The sequence below is a fragment of the Bos grunniens genome, chromosome 5, assembly GCF_055505025.1.
Source record: "Bos grunniens cultivar Pamir isolate PY7600 chromosome 5, Bosgru_T2T1.0, whole genome shotgun sequence".
NCBI classification, from domain to species: domain Eukaryota; kingdom Metazoa; phylum Chordata; class Mammalia; order Artiodactyla; family Bovidae; genus Bos; species Bos grunniens.
The window spans coordinates 48,287,636-48,312,335 of NC_141169.1; the positions used below are offsets into that span (position 1 = coordinate 48,287,636).

A 24,700-nucleotide genomic window follows, 5' to 3' on the forward strand; every position below is an offset into this window, starting at 1 on the left:
GCCCAGAGTATAGACAAGAATGGGGGAAGGCAAGCAGAAGAGAAAGAAGTGATTTAAAAGTTATTCTGGAGCCATGGCTCCAATATGTTTGAAAGTCATGGTACTTTTTGAGGAACAGCATAAAATATATGACATTACTATTTTGATACTATTATGAAATTACTCAATAATATGGTTTTTCCAGTGGTCATGTATGGATGTGAGAGTTGGACTATGAAGAAAGCTAAGCACCGAAGAATTGATGCTTTTGAACTGTGGTGTTGGAGAAGACTCCTGAGAGTCCCTTGGACTGCAAGGAGATCCAACCAGTCCATTCTGACAGAGATCAGCCCTGGGATTTCTTTGGAAGGAATGATGCTGAAGCTGAAACTCCAGTACTTTGGCCACCTCATGAGAAAAGTTGACTCATTGGAAAAGACCCTGATGCTGGGAGGGATTGGGGGCAGGAGGAGAAGGGGACGACAGAGGATGAGATGGCTGGATGGCATCACTGACTTGATGGACATGAGTTTGAGTGAACTCCAGGAGTTGGTGATGGAAGAGGCCTAGGGTGCTGCAATTCATGGGGTTGCAAAGAGTCGGACACAACTGAGCGACTGAACTCAACTGAAACCTAAAATAAGCATACAGTATTTGCTAAATCCAAAAGCATCTTATTGTATAGATTCTAATATAAATAACAGCCCCCACCAAAGTTTTTAATTTATAGGACCATACACATGAAACTAACACAGCTTTGTAAATCAAATATACTTTATACTTCAATAAAGTTACTTTGTTCTTTAAAAAAACCTTATGGAAAAAATGCTAGAATTGATTTTCTTTTCCTTTGGGTACAAATGTCAACTTTTGTTGCTTTTAGAAACACACTCTGTTGCATCAATGTTTCCAAGGATGTCTGTATGAGGCTAAATGCCTTAACACTCAGGATAGCTACACCACAACATGGAATCTGTCCTGACTAATATTTTACCACTCATCTCTTTGTTACTAAATCCAGTGGATACAGTTCTGCCTTTGTCTTTCCCCATTTCTCAACAGTATTTAACATAGATAATTTTTCTTTTTAACTATTTTCTTCTTGTAACACTTTGCTTCCTAGGCTTTTGTAACTCATTTTCTCAGGTTTTCCTATCTCTCTGGCCATTTATAGCTTCTTTGGGTTCCTCTACTGGCTTCTAAAGTAACTGTGTTCCCCAGGGTTCCATCCTAAGCACCTTCTCACTCTGTAATCCTTCCCTCAGTCATATTTCACCTCCTCTGTCACCTACATGCTAATAACCCCTAGTCTAATCTTCAAACCTGTGCAAACAACTGCCTATTAGATGCCAGGATTGGATGCCCCTTAGCTCCTCTGACTCAGGTATCCAAACTGAAAGGTATCCACTGCCCAAATGTGGGTCACATATGTGTGTATTCATAAGATAACCTTTTTACCAACACAATGATTTGGGCACAAGACTCCAGATACTAAACTTCTGTTTCTATAACTCAATTGCATTCTATTAGGCAGTGTAGGGAGAAGGCAATGGCACCCCTTCCAATAGTCTTGCCTGGAAAATCCCATGGATGGAGGAGCTTGGAAGGCTGCAGTCCATGGGGTCGCTGAGGGTCAGACACAACTGAGTCACTTCACTTTCACTTTTCACTTTCATGCATTGGAGAAGGAAATGGCAACCCACTCCAGTGTTCTTGCCTTGAGAATCCCAGGGACAGGGGAGCCTGGTGGGCTGCCATCTATGCGGTTGCACAGAGTCGGACACGACTGAAGGGACTTAGCAGCAGCAGCAGCATCTACCTCTACAAGCTACAATCTGCAGCTGCTGATTTTCAACTCCCCATGAAAGGAGTTAGAGCAAAAATGAGGCACTCTGTGCTCAGGGAAAAACTGGCAAAACAGGTCTTAAGTGGGCTTCCCTGACGGCTCATTCATTAAAGAATCCTCTTGCCAGTGCAGGAGATGTGGGTTCAGGGGAAAACTGGCAGCCAAGTCTTCAGCTGGTTAGATATTATCAGGAGCTGATTTTATGAGCCCAATTCTTGTATCTCCTCATATCTAGGAAAGTACTAAATCCTTCATGGTGACAACTATTCATCGTGACTAGCAGAAAGCTTCACGAGACGAACAGAAACCTTCTGGAAAAATATGTGCTTGTTTGCATATACTCCCCCTTCACCATAATCACACATATACTGACCTTCTCCCCTGCCTCTTTGGAGCAGTTTCTCAGAGCTATTTGAGGTGCTGTCTCCTGAGCTGCCATCCTCATTTTGCCCCAAATAAAACTAAACTTGCAACTCTCATGTTGTGCTTTTTTTTTTTTTTTGAGTCAAGACTTCTTTACCTGTTGATTCCTCATTTTTAAAATGTTAACAATTCTAGACTCCTGGATACCATTTTTACAGTATACAGTAAGTAACAATACTTAAACTTCTCTGTGTATCAGAATCACTTGGGATGTTTCTACGATAATGACTCCTGAATATACCATGAAGCTACATTTCCCCCAATATAAGATAATATAGGCATAAGGTTATTCACTGTATAACTTCTGTAGCAGCAAAGGACAGGAAACAGCAGAAATGTGCATCAGTAAGAGACCTATGAATAAACTATGCTACATCCACACAATGGAGTATTCTTTAGTAATATCACAAAAGAAATGAAGAATATCACAAAAGAATGAGGAATACCTTTTTGAACTGATAGGGAGATTTCCCAGGATATTATGTTCAGTAAGAAAAAAACAAGACATAAAACAAGGTAAATAGTTTTCTGCATTTGCATAGGCTTGTTTTTGCAAAAACAAGCAAACAAAGACAGGAAACATAAACCAGAATTTAATGAAAATAGTTACCCATAGATAGAGTGGAAACAGGGTAACGGAGAAAAAGATGGGAACAAGATCTCTAACTTTTTATAATGGTTTTGACTTCTGAATCATGTAAATGTTTCACATATTCAAAAATAAACAAAATCAATTGTTTATTTTTTGAATTAAAAAAACTGAGCACAAACAGAAACAAAGGAAACTATCAATCGTAAACATAACCTCTCAGGGAAAAAGTTACTTCAAGAATATATACTTTTGAATACTTGGAATAAATACTTTAAGTTATCATGACTATATTCCCATAGTAGGTTATGTTCTGAGGACAAAAGACCTGCAAAGTAACATAAAACTTAACCACACACTGTAGTTAATTTTAATATTGTTTTTAATATACAATATGCACTGTACGATAAAGCAAACAAGTAAATGTCTTCGTGTGTTATCAAATGAAGGTTTTTAGCATACATGAAAAGTAGAAACATAGAATACAAATAGTTAAGAAAACTACAGCATTATACCTGAACTGGAAATATCAATATGACCTTGTGATTCTTCACATGTATTTCCTAGCTCTGTCTTCTGAAAGGGTCTGAAAGTAATGTCACCTCAGTGACTCTGATCACATCTACCACCTTCATCTTGATTTTGGAATACCATTTCCTATTAAAAGAAGTGAAGGCTTCTTGAGAAGTGACTGATTCCACCTCTGGGACAGGGAAGTACAAGGTGGCCCTAGTATTTCCTGCACCAGAAGGCAAGGAAGCACTCAAAAACTAACCTGGTTGTGGTGAAAGGATTCAGGAGCCAGCTTGAAGGGCATTCCACTAGCCAACTTTAGAGAGATCTGAATATCAAACAGAATAATGCCTGCACTTGATTGCAACACACTGAGTAAATGAAAACTGATGTGCCCATTGTGATACTCACTAAAAGATAATTCTTTTAAGGGAATAAAGGAAAGAATGTCAGTTAAGAAATTTAACTGACATTAAATAAGGAACAGTACGGAGAGTCCTTAAAAAACTAAAAATAGAGTTACCATATGATCCAGCAACCCCACTTCTGGGTATAAAACCAGACAAAACTATAATTTGAAAAGATACATGCACCCCACAGTTCAGAGGAGCACTATTTACAGTAGCCAACCTAAATGTCCATCAACAGATGAATGGACAGAGAAGATGCGATGTGTGTGTGTGTGTGTATATATATATATATACACAGATATATATAGCCATATATATGGACATCTTCTCCATATGGATGGAATATTACTCCACCATGAAAAAGAATGAAATAATGACATTTGCAGCAACATGATGAACCTAGACATTAGCATTCTAAGTGAAGTAAGTCAGATAGAGAAAAACAAATACCGTATGATATCATTTATATATAGAACCTTTTAAAAATGATACAAAGGAACTTTTTACAAAATAGAAATATACTTATAGACATAGAAAACAAACTTATGGTTTCCAAAGGGGAAAGGGGAGGGGGAGGGATAAACTAGGAGTTCGGAAACAGATACACACTATTATATATAAAATAAATAAAATAAACAAGAAGGATGTACTGTATGGCACAGGGAAGAATATTCAATATCTTATAATAACCTATAATAGAAAAGACTTTGAAAAATAATATATATATATACACATATATATATGAATCACTCTGCTGTACACCAGAAACTAAGACAACCATACTTCAGTAAAAATCTTTTTGAAAAAGTAATAAAAAATAAATGTAAGATGAAATTCCAAAAATACAAAACATGATGTTGCAATCTTTACTGTAATAACTAACTCAAGCAAAGATCACCCAAGGATACTAAAACCACTATGTGCAAATCCACTAGGAAACTGATCGCCCAATAGCTATAAGAAATTGCAAATTGTGAAGGGGAAAATGGACCTTTACAGTGGAGATACTTGTCAGTCACCCCTTAATCAAGTTATCAAACTTAGTGTCAATAATACTGGGACAAACTGTGTGTGTCTCATGCTGTGATGCAATATGATGTACGTAAGATCAGCTGTAAGTTGTCAAAAATACTTAATCTTACTTTAATCAAGTTTCTAGACCAGCACTCTCCAATGGAAATATAACGCGAAGCACATAGGCAATGTAAGAGTTTTCGGTGGCCACATTAAAAAAAGAAATAAGTGATATTAATTTTACTGATGCATTGTATCTAATCCAATATACCCAGAATATTATTATTTCAATGTGGCAATCAACATAAAAATCATTAATGAAATATTTCACATTCTTTATCACAAATCCTTGAAATGTGACATGTATTTTATCCTTACAGCACACCTCAGTTTAACAGAGCCACATTTCAAGTGCTCAACAGCCACATGTGGATGGCAACTGTCATACTGGACAGCACAGTTCAAGACGTAATTTTCCATTTACCCTAAATCCAAGGAACTGAGGTACAAAATGAATAATACCAGGTGGAAACAAAAAGTTCTAGAACAAAGGCGAGAAAGCAAATACCTCTTAGTTCAGTTCAGTTCAGTCACTCAGTTGTGTCCGATTCTTTGTGACCCGATGGACTGCAGCACACCTGGCCTCCCCGTCCATCACCCACTCCCGGGGTTTACTCAAACTCATGTCCATTGAGTAGGTGACACCATCCAACCATCATCCTCTGTTGTCCCCTTCTCCTCCTGCCTTCAGTCTTTCCCAGCATCAGGGTCTTTTCCAGTGAGTCAGTTCTTCCCATCAGGTGGCCAAAGTATTGGACTTTCAGCTTCAGCATCAGTCCTTACAATGAATATTCAGGACTGATCTCCTTTAGAATGGACTGGTTGGATCTCCTTGCAGTCCAAGGAACTCTCAAGAGTCTTCTCCAACACCACAGTTCAGAAGCATTGATTCTTTGGCGCTCAGCTTTCTTTATAGTCCAACTCTGACATCCATACATGACTACTGGAAAAACCATAGCTTAGACTAGATGCACCTTTGTTGGCAAAGTAATGTCTCTACTTTTTAATATGCTGTCTGGGTTGGTCATAACTTTTTTTCCAAGGAACAAGCATCTTTTAATTTCATGCCTGCAGTCACCATCTGCAGTGATTTTGGAGCCCCCCAAAATAAAGTCTGTTACTGTTTCCATTGTTTCCCCATCTATTTCCCATGAGGTGATAGGACCACATGCCATGAGGTTAGTTTTCTGAATGTTGACTTTTAAGTCAACTTTTTCACACTCCTCTTTCAATTTCATCAAGAGGCTCTTTAGTTCTTCTTCGCTTTCTGCCATAAGTGTGGTGTCATCTGCATATCTGAGGTTATTGATATTTCTCCCAGCAATCTTGATTCCAGGTGGTGCTTCATCCAGTCCAGCATTTCTCATGATGTACTCTGCATATAAGTTAAATAAGCAGGGTGACAATATACAGCCTTGACATACTCCTTTCCCAATTTGGAACCAGTCTGTTGTTCCATGTCCAGTTCTAATTGTTGCTTCTTGACCTGCATACAGATTTCTCAGGAGGCAGGTCAGGTGGTCTGGTATTCTCATCTCTTTCAGAATTTTCCACAGTTTGTTGTGACCCACACAGTCAAAGGTTTTGGCATAGTCAATAAAGCAGATGTTTTTCTGGAACTCTCTTGCTTTTTCTATGATCCAGTGGATGTTGGCAATTCGATCTCTCATTCCTCTGCCTTTTCTAAATCTAGCTTGAACATTTGGAAGTTCACACTTCATGTACTGTTGAAGTCTGGCTTGGAGAATTTTCAGCACTACTTTGCTAGCATGTGAGATGAGTACAATTGTGCAGTAGTTTGAGCATTCTTTGGCATTGCCTTTCTTTGGGACTGGAATAAAAACTGACCTTTTCCAGTCCTGTGGCCACTGCTGAGTTTTCCAAATTTGCTGGCATATTGAGTGCAGCACTTTCACAGCATCATCTTTCAGGATTTGAAATAGCTCAAATGGAATTCCATTGCCTCCAGTAGCTTTGTTTATAGTGATGCTTCCTAAGGCCCACTTGACTTCACATTCCAGGATGTCTATCTCTAGGTGAGTGATCACACCATCATGATTATCTGGATCATGAAGATCTTTTTTGTATATCTCTTTTGTGTATTCTTGCCACCTCTTAATATCTTCTGCTTCTGTTAGGTCCATACCATTTCTGTCCTTTATTGTGCCCATCTTTGCATGAAATGTTTCCTTGGTATCTCTAATTTTCTTGAAGAGATCTCTAGTCTTTCCCATTATATTCTTTTCCTCTATTTCTTTGCATTGATCACTGAGGAAGTCTTCCTTATCTCTCCTTGCTAGTCTTTGGAACTCTGCATTCAAATGGGTATATCTTTCATTTTCTCCTTTGCCTTTAGCTTCTTATTTTCATAGCTGTTTGTAAGGCCTCCTCAGACAGCCATTTTGCCTTTTGACATTTCATTTTCTTTGGGATGGTCTTGATCACTGCCTCCTGTACAATGTCATGAAACTCCGTCCATAGTTCATTGGGTACTCTATCAGAACTAATCCCTTGAATCTAGTTCTCACTTCCACTGAATAATCATAAGGGATTTGATTTAGATCATACCTGAATGGTCTAGTGGCTTTCCCTACTTTCTTCAATTTAAGTCTGAATTTGGCAATAAGGAATTCATGATCTGAGCCACAGTCAGCTCCCAGTCTTGTTTTTGCTGACTGTATAGAGCCTCTCCATCTTTGGCTGCAAAGAATATAACCAATCTGATTTCAGTATTGACCATCTGGTGATGTCCATGTGTAGAATCTTCTCTTGTGTTGTTAGAAGACGGTGTTTGCTATGACCAAAGCATTCTCTTGGCAAAACTCTGTTAGCCTTTGACCTGCTTCATTTTGTACTACAAGGTCAAATTTGCCTGTTACTCCAGGTATCTCTTGACTTCCTACTTTTGCATTCCAGTCTCCTATAATGAAAAGGACATCTTTTTGGGGTGATAGTTCTAGGAGGTCTTCAGAGAACCATTCCTGGTTGGAGCATAGACTTGGATTACTGTGATATTGAATGGCTTGCCTTGGAAACAGAGATCATTCTGTCGTTTTTGAGATTGCATCCAAGTACTACGTTTCAGACTCTTTGGTTGACTATGAGGGCTATTCCATTTCTTCTAAGAGATTCTTGCTCACTGCTGCTGCTGTTGCTGCTAAGTCGCTTCAGTCATGTTCGACTCTGTGTGACCCCAAAAACAGCAGCCCACCAGGCTCCCCCATCCCTGGGATTCTCCAGGCAAGAACACTGGAGTGGGTTGCCATTGCCTTCTCCAATGCATGAAAGTGAAAACGAAAGTGAAGTCACTCAATCGTGTCCGACTCTTAGAGACCCCATGGACTGCAGCCTACAATGGTCATCTGAGTTAAATTCACCCATTTCTGTCCATTTTAGTTTGCTGATTCCTAAAATGTCAACGTTCACTCTTTTCATCTCCTGTTTGACCACTTCCAATTTGCCTTCATTCATGGACCTAACGTTCCAGCTTCCTTTGCAATATTGCTTTTTATAATATTGCATCAGATTTTACTTCCTTCACCAGTCACATCCACAACTGGGTGTTGTTTTTGCTTTGGCTCCATCTCTTCATTCTTTCTGGAGTTATTTCTCCACTGTTCTCCAGTAGCGTATTGGGCACCCACTGACCTGGAGAGTTCATCTTTCAGTGTCCTATCTTTTTTGTTCATCTTTTTGCCTTTTTATACTGTTCATGGGGTTCTCAAGGCAAGAATACTAAACTGGTTTGCTGTTCCCTTCTCCAGTGGACCATGTTTTGTCAGAACTCTCCACCATGACCTGTCTGTCTAGGGTGGCCCTACATGGTATGGCTCATAGCTTCACTGAGTTAGACAAGTCTGTGGTCCATATGATCAAACTGGTTAGTTTTCTGTGATTGTGGTTTTCATTCTGTCAGGCATCAGCTTTTCAAAGGCACACAGCGTCTCCCTCACATAGTTCCTCTTTTCCCCTCCTTCCTTCTCATCCCCTCCCCTTCCTTTTTTCTTTATTTTCTTCTTTAAAAAAACCTTTTTAAATGTAAAAACTATTCTTAGCTCTAGGGCTGCACAACAATAGGCCATAACATGCACACACTCAATCGGGCATTTGGGACATTTTACAAGACAACTGACCTGGATTTTCAAAAAAATCAGTGGAAATGGGGCAGGAAAGAGCTAGATGGATCCAGGATTAACAAGGGCTGGTAGCTGAAGTCAAGAGTAGAGGGAGAGGGTAGGAGATGAGGCCAGAGAGAGCTGGGCTGGAGCTAGGACTTGCAGCACTTTGGGAGGCCATAGTGCGAAGTTTAACCTTTTTCTTCTGAAAACATGGCTACTCGTCTCACAAAAACCAAGCTCTCATTTCAATATCCCCTTGAAATCCAGGCAACGCTTGTTATATAAATCAATTAACCTGTATCATGAAGCAAAGGATTTCAGCATCTGATTCATATTGCTTCTCACGTGCAAGGCTTTTTTCCTTTACCCAGGATGTGTTTTCTGGTTACATTGGAAATCCATTTGTTTTAGCGTGCCTAGATGGTATTAAGGCAGCTAACACACTGTGAAGTTGTCATTAATAAAACCTAAACATTTTACTAGGAGAGTAGGGAGGGAATAAGGTTTAGTGACCTGTTTAATTAACGTGATGAGGTAAAGCATGCGGTTAAGGTGTAGTCATGATAATGATGGTTTCGCAGTTATGGGAAAGCACTTCAAATTAATTTATCCAGGTGAATGCTTAAATTAGCATTTTGTCTGTTTTGTTTATTAAACTGGGGCCCAAAGGGGAAAAGCAGAATTAAGAAATGAATTAAATAATAGGATTACCAAAGAGATTGACAATTATATACAGAGCAGAAATCCTAATTTAAAACGTGCTAGATTTCATTCAGTCAAGAGATATGCAGGGAACTCCCTGGCGGCCTAATGGTTAGGACTCTGTACTTTCAATGCCAAGGGTGTGGGTTCAATCCCTGCTTGGGAAACTAAGATCCTGCAAACTTCTGGGTGCAGCCAAAACAAAACAAAACGAGAAATGTATGTGTATGGCAGGAAGTATTACTGTCCACTGATACCTCATTCCCCTCTCTTTCCAGGCACTCGGCAGGGCTGTACTTCACCTATTTGGAGTTGATTGAAACCATCTAACTTGCTTTGACCAATAAAATGATAGCAACGCAGCACTTTAGGGTGGAAGCATTTAACTTTAGGTCTCAACTCTCCTTGCTTTGGTGATCATGAGGGTGTGAAGTGCAACAAAGAGCCATTATCTAATGGACAGCTACTCTGGACAGTTCCATGGACCTGCTGTAGGGCCTGAATGAGAAGAAATCTTTGTTGTGTTAATCCACTAAGACCGTGGAGCTCTTTCTTAAGTCAGCAGAACCTAGCCTATCCTTCCTGACATGATATCCATCACAGACTAGATGATGTGTTTGGTGAGTACAGCAAGAGTCATAAGAAAATAATAATGGTCCTTACCAAAAGTTTCTATTATTTAATTCAGGTATGCAGATTTGCAGTTAATGGGACACAGAGCTGGAACACCATTTTGGGAGACGGATTCAAAGGAGTTTTGAAAACTGAAGCATTGTGATAGTATTGTACAGTCCCAAAATGGATTTAAAGAAGCAAAAAGGGAAATCATACTCAGTATTTTATAATAACCTATAAGGGAAAAGAATAAGAAAAAGTATGTGTGTGTGTGTGCATGCGCATGTGCGTGCACGCATGCATGCTTAGTCACTCAGTCATGTCCAACTCTTTGCAACCCTACGGACTGCTGCCCACCAGACTCCTCTGTTTGTAGGATTTTTCAGGTAAGAATACTGGAGTGGGTTTCCATTTTCCTCCTCCAGGGGATCTTCCCAACCTAGGGATTGAACCTGTGTCTCCTGCTTTGCAGGTAGATTTTTTACCCTCTGAGCCATCAAGGAAGCCCATGTGTGTCTGTATGAATCACTTTTCTGTACACTTGAAACAACCACAACATTGTAAATCAGCTACACTTTAATAAACAAGAAACAAAAAGACTTACTCACAATGAGCTGACATCTAGTTCCATAGTTCTCTAATCAGAAATCCAGACTCCTGGTAGGTGAGTGGTGATATGCCAGAAATGGACAAAAGACTCAAGAGAAAAAGCTCTGGGGGAAGAAAGTCTTTTTGACATGTCCAGTTGTCTCACAATATATTATCTGATACACTGTTCTAATATTTTTAAAAAGTAATGATGCACTATATAGAATGAAAATTTGGCATCAATTTTTGAGGTAAAAGATAAAACTTAAGAGTAATGTCACCTTTTGGGGGACAGATTGTGTAATACCTCAAGATCCCATAAGGCATCTAAACCCTCTTCTTTGCCATATGGGCATTTCAGCAGAAATGCTGATGAAATTAACTGAATTTGACATTAAACCCTTGTCTCTAAGCTCTACAAAGAAATGGCCCCAGTCACCCCAATTGCAATTCAATTTTGTTTGTATTATTACATAAGCTTTTGCTGAAGCTAAAATATTTGTAGGGCTAAATCTATGCCCTTCTATATCTGTTTCAGTATATGAGATTTTAAGTTGTAGGATAAAATGTTGATTAAAAGTTATTGCCTCCTTAGATGCTCCTTTCCAAACAAACACACACTAAGTAAGGTAAACACCAAAGCAAAAGCGTTCAGCTCTGTTACCACAGGGAGATGCTGCTGGGAGTCCAGCCCTAGCCAGCTATATTGGTCTTCATTTGTGAGCCTTTTTATGAAAATTATGGATCTAATCTTGTACAATAAGTGAAATAAAAACAGCAAATTTTGGGAAGTATTTGTAAAAAGATTACAACTCATTTATTCAGTAAATATAGATTTCAGGACAGTTATTGTTCTGGGTGGGCTCCCCAGGTGACTCAGTGTAAAGAATCCGCCTGCCAATGTGGAGATGCAGGTTCGATCCCTGGGTCAGGAAGATCCCCTGGAGGAGGGCATGGCAACGTGTTCTAGTATTCCTGCCTGGAGAATTTCATGGATAGAGGAGCCAGGCGGGCTACAGTCCATGGGGTCTGACAAAGAGTCAGACGCAACTGAGCATGCACACATGCACTGTTCTGGGTACTAGAGAAGAACAGTGAACAAAACAGACCAAGCCTCTGTACATTCTAGTGAAGGGAGATAGTCCAAGAGTAAGTGAATATGAATATTAAGAGATGATGAGAACTAGGAGCAAAATCAGAGTAAGAGGATAGAGAATGTCTAGAGCGGTGCTTCCCTGGTGGCTAAGGCTACATGCTCCCAATGCAGAAGGCCTGGGTTCAATTCCTAGTCTGGGAACTAGATCCCACATGGTGCAACTGAAGGTCCCACATGCTACATCTAAGGCCCAGCACAGCCAAATAGATAAATAAATATTAGAGTGGAGGCTTGTTGTTTCAGACATGCATTGACAGAAATAAGAGGCAGAAATATTAAATTGACATTGATAAGACAGTGTTATATTGGCTATGGGATGAATTACGGAACAAAATGAAAGCAAATCAGGGAACAAGTAAAAAGCACTATGCCCATGCAATTCAAAATCAGCAATAGAAGACTGACTTCACAGGATAGAAATATATTTGAATATTCCATAGGTGCCACCTTGTTTAAGAAATCAAGCTGCCTTCAGATTAGCAGGTGTGTTTTCCTGGGTTTATTTTCAATGGCTGGAAAATTTCCTCAATTTGTGAGGTGAATTCACATACAACATGTACCTCTGCCCAAGGACAGAAAACCCATAAGCTTATAAAGCACAAGAGAAAAGTAAGATATAAAGAACTAGGTTGCAATGATAAGGCACAAAAAAGGAAGGAATGTCTGAAAGACAGACAAGGAGTAAGATGCAGAAAGGGAATTCAGTTCAGTTGCTCAGTCATGTTCAACACTTTGCAACCCCATGGACTGCAGCAAGCTAGGCTTCCCTGTCCATCACCAACTCCCAGAGCTTGCTCAAACTCATGTCCATCGAGTCAGTGATGCCATCTAACCATCTCATCCTCTGTCTTTTCCTTCTCCTCCCGCCTTCAATCTTTCCCAACACCAGGGTCTTTTCCAATGAGTCAGTTCTTCACATCAGGTGGCCAAAGTATTGGAGTTTCAGCTTCAGCATCAGTCCTTCCAATGAATATTCAGGACAGATTTCCTTTAAGATTGACTGGTTTGATCTCCTTGCAGTCCCAGGGACTCTCAAGAGTCTTCTCCAACGCCACAGTTCAAAAGCATCAATTCTTTGGCACTCAGCTTTCTTTACAGTCCAACTCTCACATCCATACATGACAACTGGAAAAACCATAACTTTGACTAGACAGACCAAACTCAGGATGAAGGAAGCAGATGCAGAACAGGAAAGAAAAGAATTTTCAAATTCTCCTTTAAGAACAAGTCATGGGGACTCCCCTAGTGGTCCAGTTGTTATGAACTGCCTGCCAATACAAGAGACACTGGTTTGATTCCCAGTTGAGGAACTAAGATCCCCCATGCCCTGGGGCAACTAAGCCTGTGCACCATGGCTACTGAAGGCTGGGTGCTATAGAGCCCATGCTCTGCAAAAAGAGAAGCCAACAATGAGAAGCCCAAGCACTGCAATGAAGAGTAGTCCCCACTCGCTGAAACTAGAGAAAGCCTACACATGGCAATAAAGACTCAGCGCAGCCAAAAATTATTAATTTTAGAAAACAGAACAAGTCATAGTATTGTAATACCACCTCATTCTCTCAATGGCAGATTTCATGAAGGATATAAAATCTCCCAAAGTCCATTTTTGATGGAAAAAAAAAGAGAATGTGGAGAGTGTAAAGAAAATTCTTTCAAACTTAAAAAACACTTATGTATTTTTATCTTTCTTTAATGATAATAATAATGGCTAATCCTGAGCGTCTATGATGTGTCAACCACAAAGTGCTCTTTGTGAATTAACTCATTTATTCTTCATGACAGCCCTATGAAGTGGTAACATGAAAATGTCCATTTCATTTTGTAGCTGTATTAGGATTTAAAATCTTGCATTAAAAATCTCAAATATTTCAATAATAATAATAAATGAAATGCCCATATTAATTATGAGGAAAGTGCTACTGAGAGGTGAAATGACAACTAAAGTCAAAAGTGGCCAAGGTGGGACTGAATTGAACCCAAGAACTCTAGCGCTCACACTCTTTGCTGCTGTGTATTCAGGCACAGCTCTGGGTTCTCAACTTCTGCGCATGTGCCCAGGATGCTCTGGGATTGTATGCAGACTCACCCTGCAGCAGGATAAAACTCCTTGATTTGTTGCCTCTCTTTTGTTTGTTTGAGATTTGTAAAATGTACACATACTTCTCTGAGATTTCACAGTAGATTTAAAGCTTTATAATAGATACCTACAGCCTGATGTCATCGATAAGTGACAAATAACTCAAACTGCATGGAGGTTACTTATTTTTCACATAGCTACTGGATTAAGCTGTAAGAACTCTATACTCAGGGGTCTAAGATTAATAGTACATGTGGGAGAAACAAATGCTCCTTACTGCTTTCCTGGATGGCTTTGTTTTGGAGAGATCATTGTTGGCTGACACCTTCCCCATAATAGTTGACCATGACCTCACATTTTGAGAAAAATGACTTTCTTATATCTCACACAATGGTCTTCAAAAATCTCCACCTGTTATTTCTTTGCTAAACCATACAACTGTGAAATGATGGGGGCAAGCACAAAACTAGAGGCTTAAAAACAGTACAATTTAGTCTCACTCATTTCAGCTCAAGCTCCAATGCTCTGGCCACCCGATGTGAAAAAGTGACTCATTGGAAAACACCCTGATGCTGGGAAAGATTGAAGGCAGGAGGAGAAGGGGACAACAGAGGATGAGATGGTTGGATGGCATCACCGACTCAATGGACATGAGTTTGAGCAAGCTCCTGAAGTCAGTGATGGACAGGGAAGCCTGGCTTGCTGCAGTCCATGGAGTCACAGAGTCGGATGCAACTGAGCAACTGAACTGAAGTCCAAAATGGGTGATCAGGACTGATTTCCTTTGGGAGACTCGAGGGGACAGCTCATTTCTTACACATCACTCCAACCTTTGTCTCCATCATCATGTATGCTTCTCTGCCTCTACCTCTGACCCTTTGCCTCCTTTTATAAGGACACTATGCTTACATTAAGCCCATCTTTCCATTTCAAGGTCCTTAACAAAATCACATCAACAAAGTCTTTTGTGCCATGTAAGGTAACATATTCAGGGTTCTGGGATTAGGATGTGAATATCTTTACAGGGAGGTGGGGGTGGGGTGTGGTGGCGGTGCTATTTCTCAGTCTTCTTGTTGTTTAGTTGCTAAGTTGTGTCTAACTCTTTGTGACCCCATGGACGGCAGCACACCAGGCTTCCTTGTCTGTCAGTATCTCCCAGAGTTTACTCAAACTCATGTCCATTGAGTCAGTGATGCCATCCAACCACCTCATCCTCTGTTGTCCCCTTCTCCTCCTGGCTTCAATCCTTCCCAGCATCAGGGGCTTTTCTGCTCAGTTCTCAGTTGCCTTTTCACCTGACCTATTAGATGCACTTGATCTCTCCTGCCTTGATAAATTTTTGTCCTTTGGTTCTGGGGACATCACAACCTCTTGAGTGTCTCCCTCTGTTGTGGCTGCTGCTTTTGAGTTGTCTCCCTTGCTGGTCTCCCCTATTCTCCCTGACCACTTGATCTTTGGTCTTCTCTCTGTTTAGACTCCATCCAAGTCTTTAAATATCATCTATATGCTGTGATTAAATCTCAGCACCTCCATTTAGGTCTCTAATGGACATTTGTAACTTAACATGGCCAAATGTGAATTCCTGATCTTTCTCCCTGCTTGAATCTGTTCCACCTTCAGACTTTCCCACCTTGGTTGTTGGCAGCTGCATCTTTTGGTTGCTCTAGCCAAACTCTTTGGATTCATCTCCAACTCCTCTCTGTCTCCATCCCACACCCCACCCATCAGCAAATCCCATTGGCTCCACTTACAACACACACCTAAAATCCAGCACGTCGCCACAGCTTTCATCTTGCTCCCATCTCTGCCCTCTTTTTCTGTCCAAGCTTATTGCAAACACCTCTAACTAGTCTCCTGCTTCCAGTTTTGCTCCGTGTAGGCTTTTCTCAACACAGCAGCCACAGTGATCCTTTTATAAAAGGTCTTGGTGTATCACTCCTTTGCTTAAAAACCTGCAATGGCTCCACGTCACCCTCATGATGAGAGTGAAACCCTGTAAGTTCCTCCATGCCCTGCCCATCAATCTTGCTAACATTCTCTTCTCTTAGGCTCCCCTCTGATCATTCTGCTTCAGCTGCATTGACCTCTTTCTTGTTCCTTGAACACATCAAATGAGTTTTAGCCTTAGAGTCCTTGAACTGTCTCTTCTCTCTGTCTGGAATTGTCTTTCCCAGGGATCTGTGTGACAAATTCCTTTACCATCTTTAAGTTTTTGCTCATTTAACATCTTCTCAATGGGACTTTCCCTGTCCACCCTGCCAGAGGCCTTTCATGGGAATGTGAATTGAAAGTAACTGCAGAGTGTCTATTAAAATCCATAGCTGCATCCTTTAGTACAGCCATTCCACTGGGAGAATCTCTCCCATTGAAATACAAAGCACAGAAGCACCACTGTGTAAGTATCCATTTATAAGGATAGTTATTGCACCATTTTTCATAGGCTAAAAAGCAGCTGGAGCAATCTAATTGCTCATCAATAGAAAAATGGTTGAATTAATTATGGTAAATCATATTAAAGAACATTATGCAGCTATTAAAAAGAATGAAGTTAGATGTATTGTTACTAAGCTGAAGGATGGCAATGCTGCATAATTAAGCCAAAGCAGTGTGTTGCAGGGTAACGTGTAAAGAATTACTACGTTTTTGAAAAACAGAAACAAAAATCTAAGTAATGCTTTAAGACCATGGGAAAAGTGTAGCTGAATACACATGAAGCTGTTAACATCAGTTACCTAAAGGATATAGGAATGGAGCAGGAAAAAAACTGACCTTTTCTTGAGACATTTCCACATTCTTTCATTCAATAAAATGGGCACATAACAATTCAGTAATTACAATGAAAAAATTTAAACTGCAAACCACTCAGTAATACCTTGCTTACTATGACCACACTGTCCATTTTCACTCACTTAAGTAACAGCTGATCACCTGCTGTGTGTCAGGAACCATGCTACATGCATAGAGGATGAGGGTGGGGGACACGGTGTGCTTGTTTTCCATCCAATATTTGGGTTTTTAAAAAAAATTAAGTTATTTGCTCCAATTAAAAAATCAGAATATTTCATTTACACGTGTTGACCTCTCCTAAATTGGGAATATATGTCAACACCGGGGCTGTATTCCCTTGTGGTGAAAATCTGCTTAGACTAAGTATTCTGTAGTCCTCTTTAAATGAGGCCTGTTGTCTCCAGCTGATCCCAGTCCTCACTGTCCTGTGACTGGCATGTGTCCTATCTCATCTGCTTCTCTCCTGGAGACATTTTAACCTATGTCTCCTGGTCTAGACTAAGGCTGAGAGGATGTGATGAGTAAAGAAATGTCCAGGGGGCAGATATGAGAGGGCTTGGTGACCAATTAGTGAGGGGGAGAGGGACCAGGAGACTGGTAAGTATGATGACGTCACTACCTAAGACATGAAACACAGGAAGAGAGAACCCAGTTTGTGGGGGAATGATGGAAGAGATGAGGTTTCAGTTTTGGACTAATTATCTGTAGACCATCTGGGAAAAGATACTCAGATAACAGCTGAAAATACAGATTCCAGGAAAACAATCAGAACTAAAGATAAATATTTGTGAATCAAAGACGTGGTTTTTAAGGTAACCACAACACTGGTAGTTGATAGACTGTTCAGGGAGGGAAGGTGAGGGAGTGAACTCTCAGGAACATTCCTTTTTGGAGAAGGCAATGGCACCCCACTCCAGTACTCTTGCCTGGAAAATCCCATGGATGGAGGAGCCTGGTGGGCTACAGTCCATGGGGTCACTAAGAGTCAGACACTACTGAGCGCTTCACTTTCACTTTTTACTTTCATGCACTGGAGAAGGAAATGGCAACCCACTCCAGTGTTCTTGCCTGGAAAATCCCAGGGATGGGGGAGCCTGGTGGGCTGCCGTCTATGGGGTCACACAGAGTCGGACACGACTGAAGCGACTTAGCAGCAGCAGAGGAGGAGCATCAGGAAAGGGAGGAGACAGTCTAGGGGGGAAATGGTCACAGAAGACAAGACCTACAAGAGTCTCCTAGGAAAAATGTCGTTACTAGTGAAACATCTCAGAGCATCATATCTAGTCCTTCAGAACCTAATCTTAAACATACCCAGGAGACTTGGACTCACATCCCAACCCTGGCACAAGTTTAGTGTACCATCTTATACAAATCTTTAAACTCTGGGCCTTGGGTACCATATTTGTAAGTAAGAAGGTTGGATCACATGATTGGTCCCTTTGAAATACTAACATTCTAGGATTCTTAAAGGCCGCCTCCTCCAGCGGGTTATCACTATTGCCCATTCTTCCTGAAACCATGCAGCAGTGTGTGTGTGTTGGGGGGCGGGGGAGGGGGGGGCGGGCAGGGGATGTATTATGTCACTTCTATCTCCAGAATAATAACTAAGGCTAGATTTTGTCAGTTCTTCCTACATCAAAAGAAGCAGCAAACAAGTGCTCTCTGAGAAATGAAGGAACTTAAAGAAGACCCTACTGTTAACTTGCCCAATTTCATGGATCACTTGTAACATACTCATGAATTCTCTTACTCTGAGGTTACACTTCCAAAAGTAAATTCATAGGAACATGGGAACAGTGATTTTCAAAGGGGCCAGTTGTTCTCTGGCAACCTGGATCAATCACTTCTCAGAGTGAGGGTTTCCCCTCTGGTTTCTAATGTTATATTTCATTAACTAGATTATGAGGTTCTTAATGATGAACCTTTTCCTACACAGTAAGCTCTCAATAAATGTGTATTGAAATGAATGTCTTGAATTATTCAATGTTTTCATTTTAACAGTTGGATTAAGAATGGATGTCCCCACTTTAATTAGAGAAAGATACATTTAAGAAGTCAAATTTCAGGAGAGGTCAAAAAAAGAAAATGAGTCTTAAGGGAGAGGAAATGTCATAGGAAAGAATATGTGGAAAATGGCAGATTCTGAAATATAAGAGAATGGGATAGTTATGCAAGGTAAGAGACCACAAGGTCAAAAAGGGAAGGCGAATGGATACAAGTTACAACGGTCACACTGTGTGGGGTTAAACAATTACTATTCAGTCTGTGCCCACAAATGAAGATGTTGCACATCCTCTTTCAACTGTTACCATCTGTTTCCATCACAAAGCAGGCAGGGACAGAGGAAAGGCCTGTCACCCTGATCATTCCAGGTACAAAGTCTTTTTTTAATATTGGCTGACCTTGAATTAGCCAATCCCCATGTGATAAGCATGTCTATTTGACCTTGGTAAGCTCACCAACACTTTTCCCATCCAATTCCTCCCAAAAGATACCTACTAAGGAACAAGGTCATTTCTTGAGCATCAATTTAGTTCACATACAATGGCACTTAACAGAGTTGCCAGATGAAATGCAGAACACCCAGATAAACTGAATTTCACATGAACAATGAATAGTTTTAAAATATAAGTATTCTCAGAGGTCCTGTATTTTTATTTGCTAAATCTAACAACCCTGCACTTTGTACTCCTTAACATTTCTGTTTCTGAGGTTTCTGACTTTGACTTGGTTGCAACACTTCAACCATCTCTTCTGGGGTGCTTTTTGTACCTCTAATGGTCACAGTTGGTCACTGGCACCAGAGGGATAAGCCAAGTGGCTTAGGTCTAAAAGAAGGCTGAAGGACAGTGGATCAGCTTGTTCATTCAGCAAACAGTCATGGAGCACAATATTACTTTATTCCAGGTAGTGTGCTAAGCTAGGTAACAATTCCACACCCCCAAGGAACTCCCAGGCTAGAAGATGAAAGAGATCTGTACAGAGAGTGTACTGGATTCAAAGTCAGAAGTCTCAAAAAAGAAAAAAAATCTGATTTAAAATCTATCACTGACAAGCTATGCAACTCTGAATTCACTAAGGATTTGGAGGCTTCTGTTTTCTCATCAGAATAGAATGTAGACAGTAGGAAGGAAATTTTTTACTGTTTGAAAAGTGTAGCAGACTTCATCTGGGAAAGTGAACAGCTTTGGGGAAATTCTTGGCTAAGCAAAGCTTAGCAAGAATGAGAAATATTAAACATAAGTAGATAAAACTGCTGTAGATCAAATGGAAAAGGGCATCATCCTTGGAGGCTTTCTTTGGATAAGTGGTTTGGAAAGGGGCTGGGAACAAAGCATTGGGTTCCTAAAGAATGGGGAAGAGATGGGAGATGCATTGTACGTGAGAGCACAGTTAGCAATATTGCAGCTGGCAAGGCCTTGGAGGTGCACCAGTAGGGCCAACAGTATGAAGGAAATGTCTAGTTTTCTGAACCTAAAGTTTTTTATTTTGCTGAGTAAATCTGCTCTATATCCTTCCAGTCCTTAATAAAGGAAGTTGCAGACAACAGTACTAGGCTCATAGGGTCTTAGAAATAGAAATCTGGGGTTGTGTAGCCAAATTAAAATGAAGTGCATTTGTTTACTCAACAAATATTTATTGAATGCTTATTTTGCACCAGACATGGCTGGATAATGGTGAGTAAAGTTATACCTGGAGCTCCAGCTGAGTCTGAAAGTCAGTGATCAATCAAATAATTACCAGTGTTTAGTTAAACAAGGAAAACATTAGATTAAGGGGATTCTCATGCCACGCTGCTGCTGCTGCTAAGTCGCTTCAGTCGTGTCCGACTCTGTGTGACCCCATAGACGGCAGCCCACCAGGCTCCCCCATCCCTGGGATTCTCCAGGCAAGAACACTGGAGTGGGTTGCCATTTCCTTCTCCAGTGCGTGAAAGTGAAAAGTGAAAGTGAAGTCGCTCAGTCTTGTCCAACTCTTAGCAACCCCATGGACTGGCAGCCCACCAGGCTCCTCCGTCCATGGGATTTTCCAGGCAAGAGTGCTGGAGCCATGGCAGACTACAAAAACAAAAATCTAAGCTAGAAATGCCTCAGTATTACAAAACTGAAACATAATGACAAACCAACACAAATAGCCAACTAGGCCTTACGCTATAGCCAATCAATAACTTCCATACTTTGCTTCCACCTTTCCTCTTTAAAAATCTCTACCTCCTGTAGGTGGAGCTCTCCTAGCCACTTCCAGTTTGTGGCTGCCTGATTCTAACCAATTTTTCCTTGAGGAAACTCTTAAAATGTTTAATATGACTCAGTTTATCTTTGAACATGAGGAAAGTAATGCAAAACTTCAACAGTGATAAGGGCTGCAAAAGAGTATTTAGAGCTAACAGAGAACGTTTGAAAACAGAAGTCGGACCTAATCCAAGGGGTCAACCCTTCTGTTAATGTCCAGAAGAAGAAGAGTTCTTTTCATTGTGAGCAGGTAGGGCGTTCCAGGCAGAGGACACAGCAATGTCTTCCCATTATTTCAGAAAACACATGCATTGGGGAACTGGAGTAGAGCTGGCCAGAAGCATTCATGCAGGTCAGGGTACTCCAAGAATTCTTTCCAAAATCAGCTCATGACTGGACTTCCCTGGTGGTTCAGCAGTAAGGAATCTGCCTGCCAATGCAGGAGACACGGGGTCTGGGAAGATCCCACGTGCCAGCGGAGCGGCGGAGCCCATGCACCACAACTACTGAACCTGTGCTCTAGAGCCCAGAAAATGCAACTCCTGAGCCCACGTGCTGCAACTACTGAAGCCCGGGCACCTAGAGGCTGTGCTCCACAATAAGAGAAGCCACCACAATGAGAAGTCTGTGAACTGCAACCAAGAGTAGTCCCTGCTTGCCACAACTAGAGAAAAGCCTGCGTAGTAACGAAGACCCAGCACACAGCCAAAAAGAAATAAATGAAAGAAACTGTATGTGTATATATGTGTGTGTGTGTATATCTATATATAAACAAATTGATATGACCATTCCCGAAAGAAGCACACCCTATGAAATGTACTTATACACATGTTATGTTTACTTAATGTATTGAGCAGATAGGTTCCCTGACATAGTATGGAGAAATAACCCACATCCATATGTAGTCATTAGAGAAGGAAACTTCTGTTAGCGGATGGAGACATGTCATGAAATTTCCCCAAGCTAACCAGAAATACTCCTTGCAGTCCTTCCTATTATATCAAGCAACCGTCCTTCCGCTAATTCCTCCCCTGTGATCCATCAGTGCTTGTGGTCAATACAAGCACCTCATGGTAATCATTTGTTGATGCTTCTGTGTACTAGAAGGTTGACAGTCAATATAAATTCAATGTTCCAAGAGCTGTGATATTACATTTGCAGAGTTGCTAAGAACAATATTTTCCCTTAAGAACAAAATCTTGATACCAGGGCTCTTTTGGAGGCCAGTCAAGTATAATATTAATATATTTGAGAGTAACTAAAATATTAAAGCATTATATCTATGATAAGTGTATTTGCACTGTACTTAAGTGGCTCTTAACTGCTAGTAAAATCAGTTTCTCCCTCTTTTGTTTCCCTTATTAAAATCTCTGTGGTATGAAGCAGATCAAGATAATCAGTAGGAGTATGCCATTAATTTTGCAACTGAGATCAGATGAGAATAAGTCTGGTAAAGAAATAAAGGTTTAGAAGAACAGGCTTTGAGATAATCTATAAAAAAACATATTTGAAATGAACTATCTAAATATTAACCTTATCCAAGGATATGAACCTAAAAATATGGAAGAAACTCTCATGTAAATTCAGTGATCTGAATTTTTAATATGCAAAATTAAATGCCATGTTCAATTTTGTTTTTTATACAAACATGAATATTGACATTATCCATACAACCAGAAAGAGCTGGCCTTCTTACAGTGCTTCAAGGCTTGTACATGGCAGAATTTCAGTTTCCATTAAATAAACAACAAATGACTTTTAAAATTTAAATACAAAGCTGAATTTTTCATAGAGAATTGATTTAGTAAGTGCCTGCCCTGTTTCTTCCTAAAACGTACAGAAAGTGACCTCTAGTGGGATTTTGAGGAAGCATTTCTCCAATGTTTTTCATGGATCTCTTTGATCTCTGTATACTCAGATGGTAAAGAATCCATCTGCAATGGGGGAGACCTGGGTTCAATCCCTGGATTGGGAAGATCCTCTGGAGGAGGGCAGGGCAATCCACTCCAGTATTCTTGCCTGGAGAATCCCCATGGACGGAAGAGCCTGGCAAGCTACAGTTCATGGGGTCACAAAGGGTCAGACACGACTGAGCAACTAAGCATAACACAGCATAGATGTCATGCTGCTGTGTGCCGGGCATCAAGCTAGGCTCCAGGGAAAAAACATGGTTGAAAGTGAAGTTCAGCATGGCTGAGAGAGGCGACATTTCTAGAACCAACCAGAGCTGCATCCAGATAGACAAAGTGGAAACAGCTAATTTGGCAAGGGGCTGGGGAGAGAGTCAGGGGTGGTCGTAGAAGAGTGTAGAAATGGAGACAGGCTACTTGAATAGAGAAGCTGGAGCAGTATGGTAGCTTCTGGAAACTGTCAGTGGTTCCATTTGGTGAAGCATGAGCTCTTATAGCAGAGTGGATAAAGTAGAAAAGTAGGCCAGGACCAGGCCTTTATCCTGTTGGATAGGGTCCCCCACACTGTGCTTGATGGGTACAAACAGCAGTAACAAATAACGTACCAAAAACATCAAGAATGGCAGTATTAACCAGGCCTTACATAGTATGGGAGACTACGGGGTTTTAAAAACAGGCTTTTTAAACTTTGCAACCCACAGAAAGACCAAGTCAGACAGAAGATTATTCAAGTCAGGAAGTCAAGATAGAGCACCCCTCTGTTTGTGGGTTAGACATGAGAAGAAGCAGAGAGCAGGCAGCAGCTCCAGATGTTGTGATTATGGACAAAAAGAGGTGCCATCGGGCAAAAAAAGTGTCCACGGTCTCTTCAATGGGAGAGAGCAGGTGTGGGTGAATCTTACAAACACCCAGCAAGGCTTGAATAACAGTTACCCTTAAATAGCATCACCATTAACAACAGCAGCATCACTGGCATTTATTGAGTCATTTATATGTGCCAGGAACTGTGCTGTTTCTGCATTATTTGAATCCTCACAATAAGCCCTTAAAGAAATCTATTACTCACCTTATCATACAAATGAGGAAGCTAAGACTTACAGAGGTTAACCAATTTGCTCCCAGTCCATTCAGCTGGTCCGAGGAGTGGCTGATCAATGTTGAATTTGCTGTGCTACTTCGGTGCAGTGGGCCTGGAGCCTGGCACTGTGGGCTCATCAGAAAATGGAGAGTGGTTACAGCCAGGAGAGCAAGTGAATTCATCAAGGGAGGCTGTGACAGGAGAAAAGAAGGGTGGAGGTGAAAGCCCAGAGAATGGGAAACCTGAGGGAAAGGAGGGTGTCTTTTTATTTTTCCTTCTGAAGTAGGGAGGAAGGGGAAAGAGAAGAAGAAAGGAAAGAAGAGAGGGATGAGTCAAAATGGTAGAAATATAACCAGGAGAGAAGGGGAGAGAGACAGAGAGAGAGTGAGAGAGTGAGCCCTACTAGAAGGAAGTAGAATTTTGCAATGTCAGACGCTGCAGAGGAATCAGAGGTGTGGTGAAGACCAACTGTTGATTGCCCTTAGAAGGTAACTGTCTCAGAGAGAGAAACTTTCATGGAATGGAGGGCAAACCCTTTCTTCAAGGATCTGAGGAACAAACAGGAAGTAAAGGAAGGGAGTGAGCCAGTGCTATCTGCTTTAT

The 24,700-nt window shown here is 40.8% G+C and overlaps 1 protein-coding gene across 1 annotated transcript in view; it reads right to left on the reverse strand.

The window, feature by feature from the left end:
• HELB (DNA helicase B) overlaps window positions 1–24,181 on the reverse strand; it is a 70,689-nt gene extending 46,508 nt beyond the window's left edge. Inside the window, exon 1 of the mRNA XM_086400110.1 lies at window positions 24,086–24,181. The gene's annotated coding sequence lies outside the window, so the exon portion shown is untranslated. The remainder of the gene's footprint in view (window positions 1–24,085) is intronic.
• Window positions 24,182–24,700: the final 519 nt, after the last annotated feature.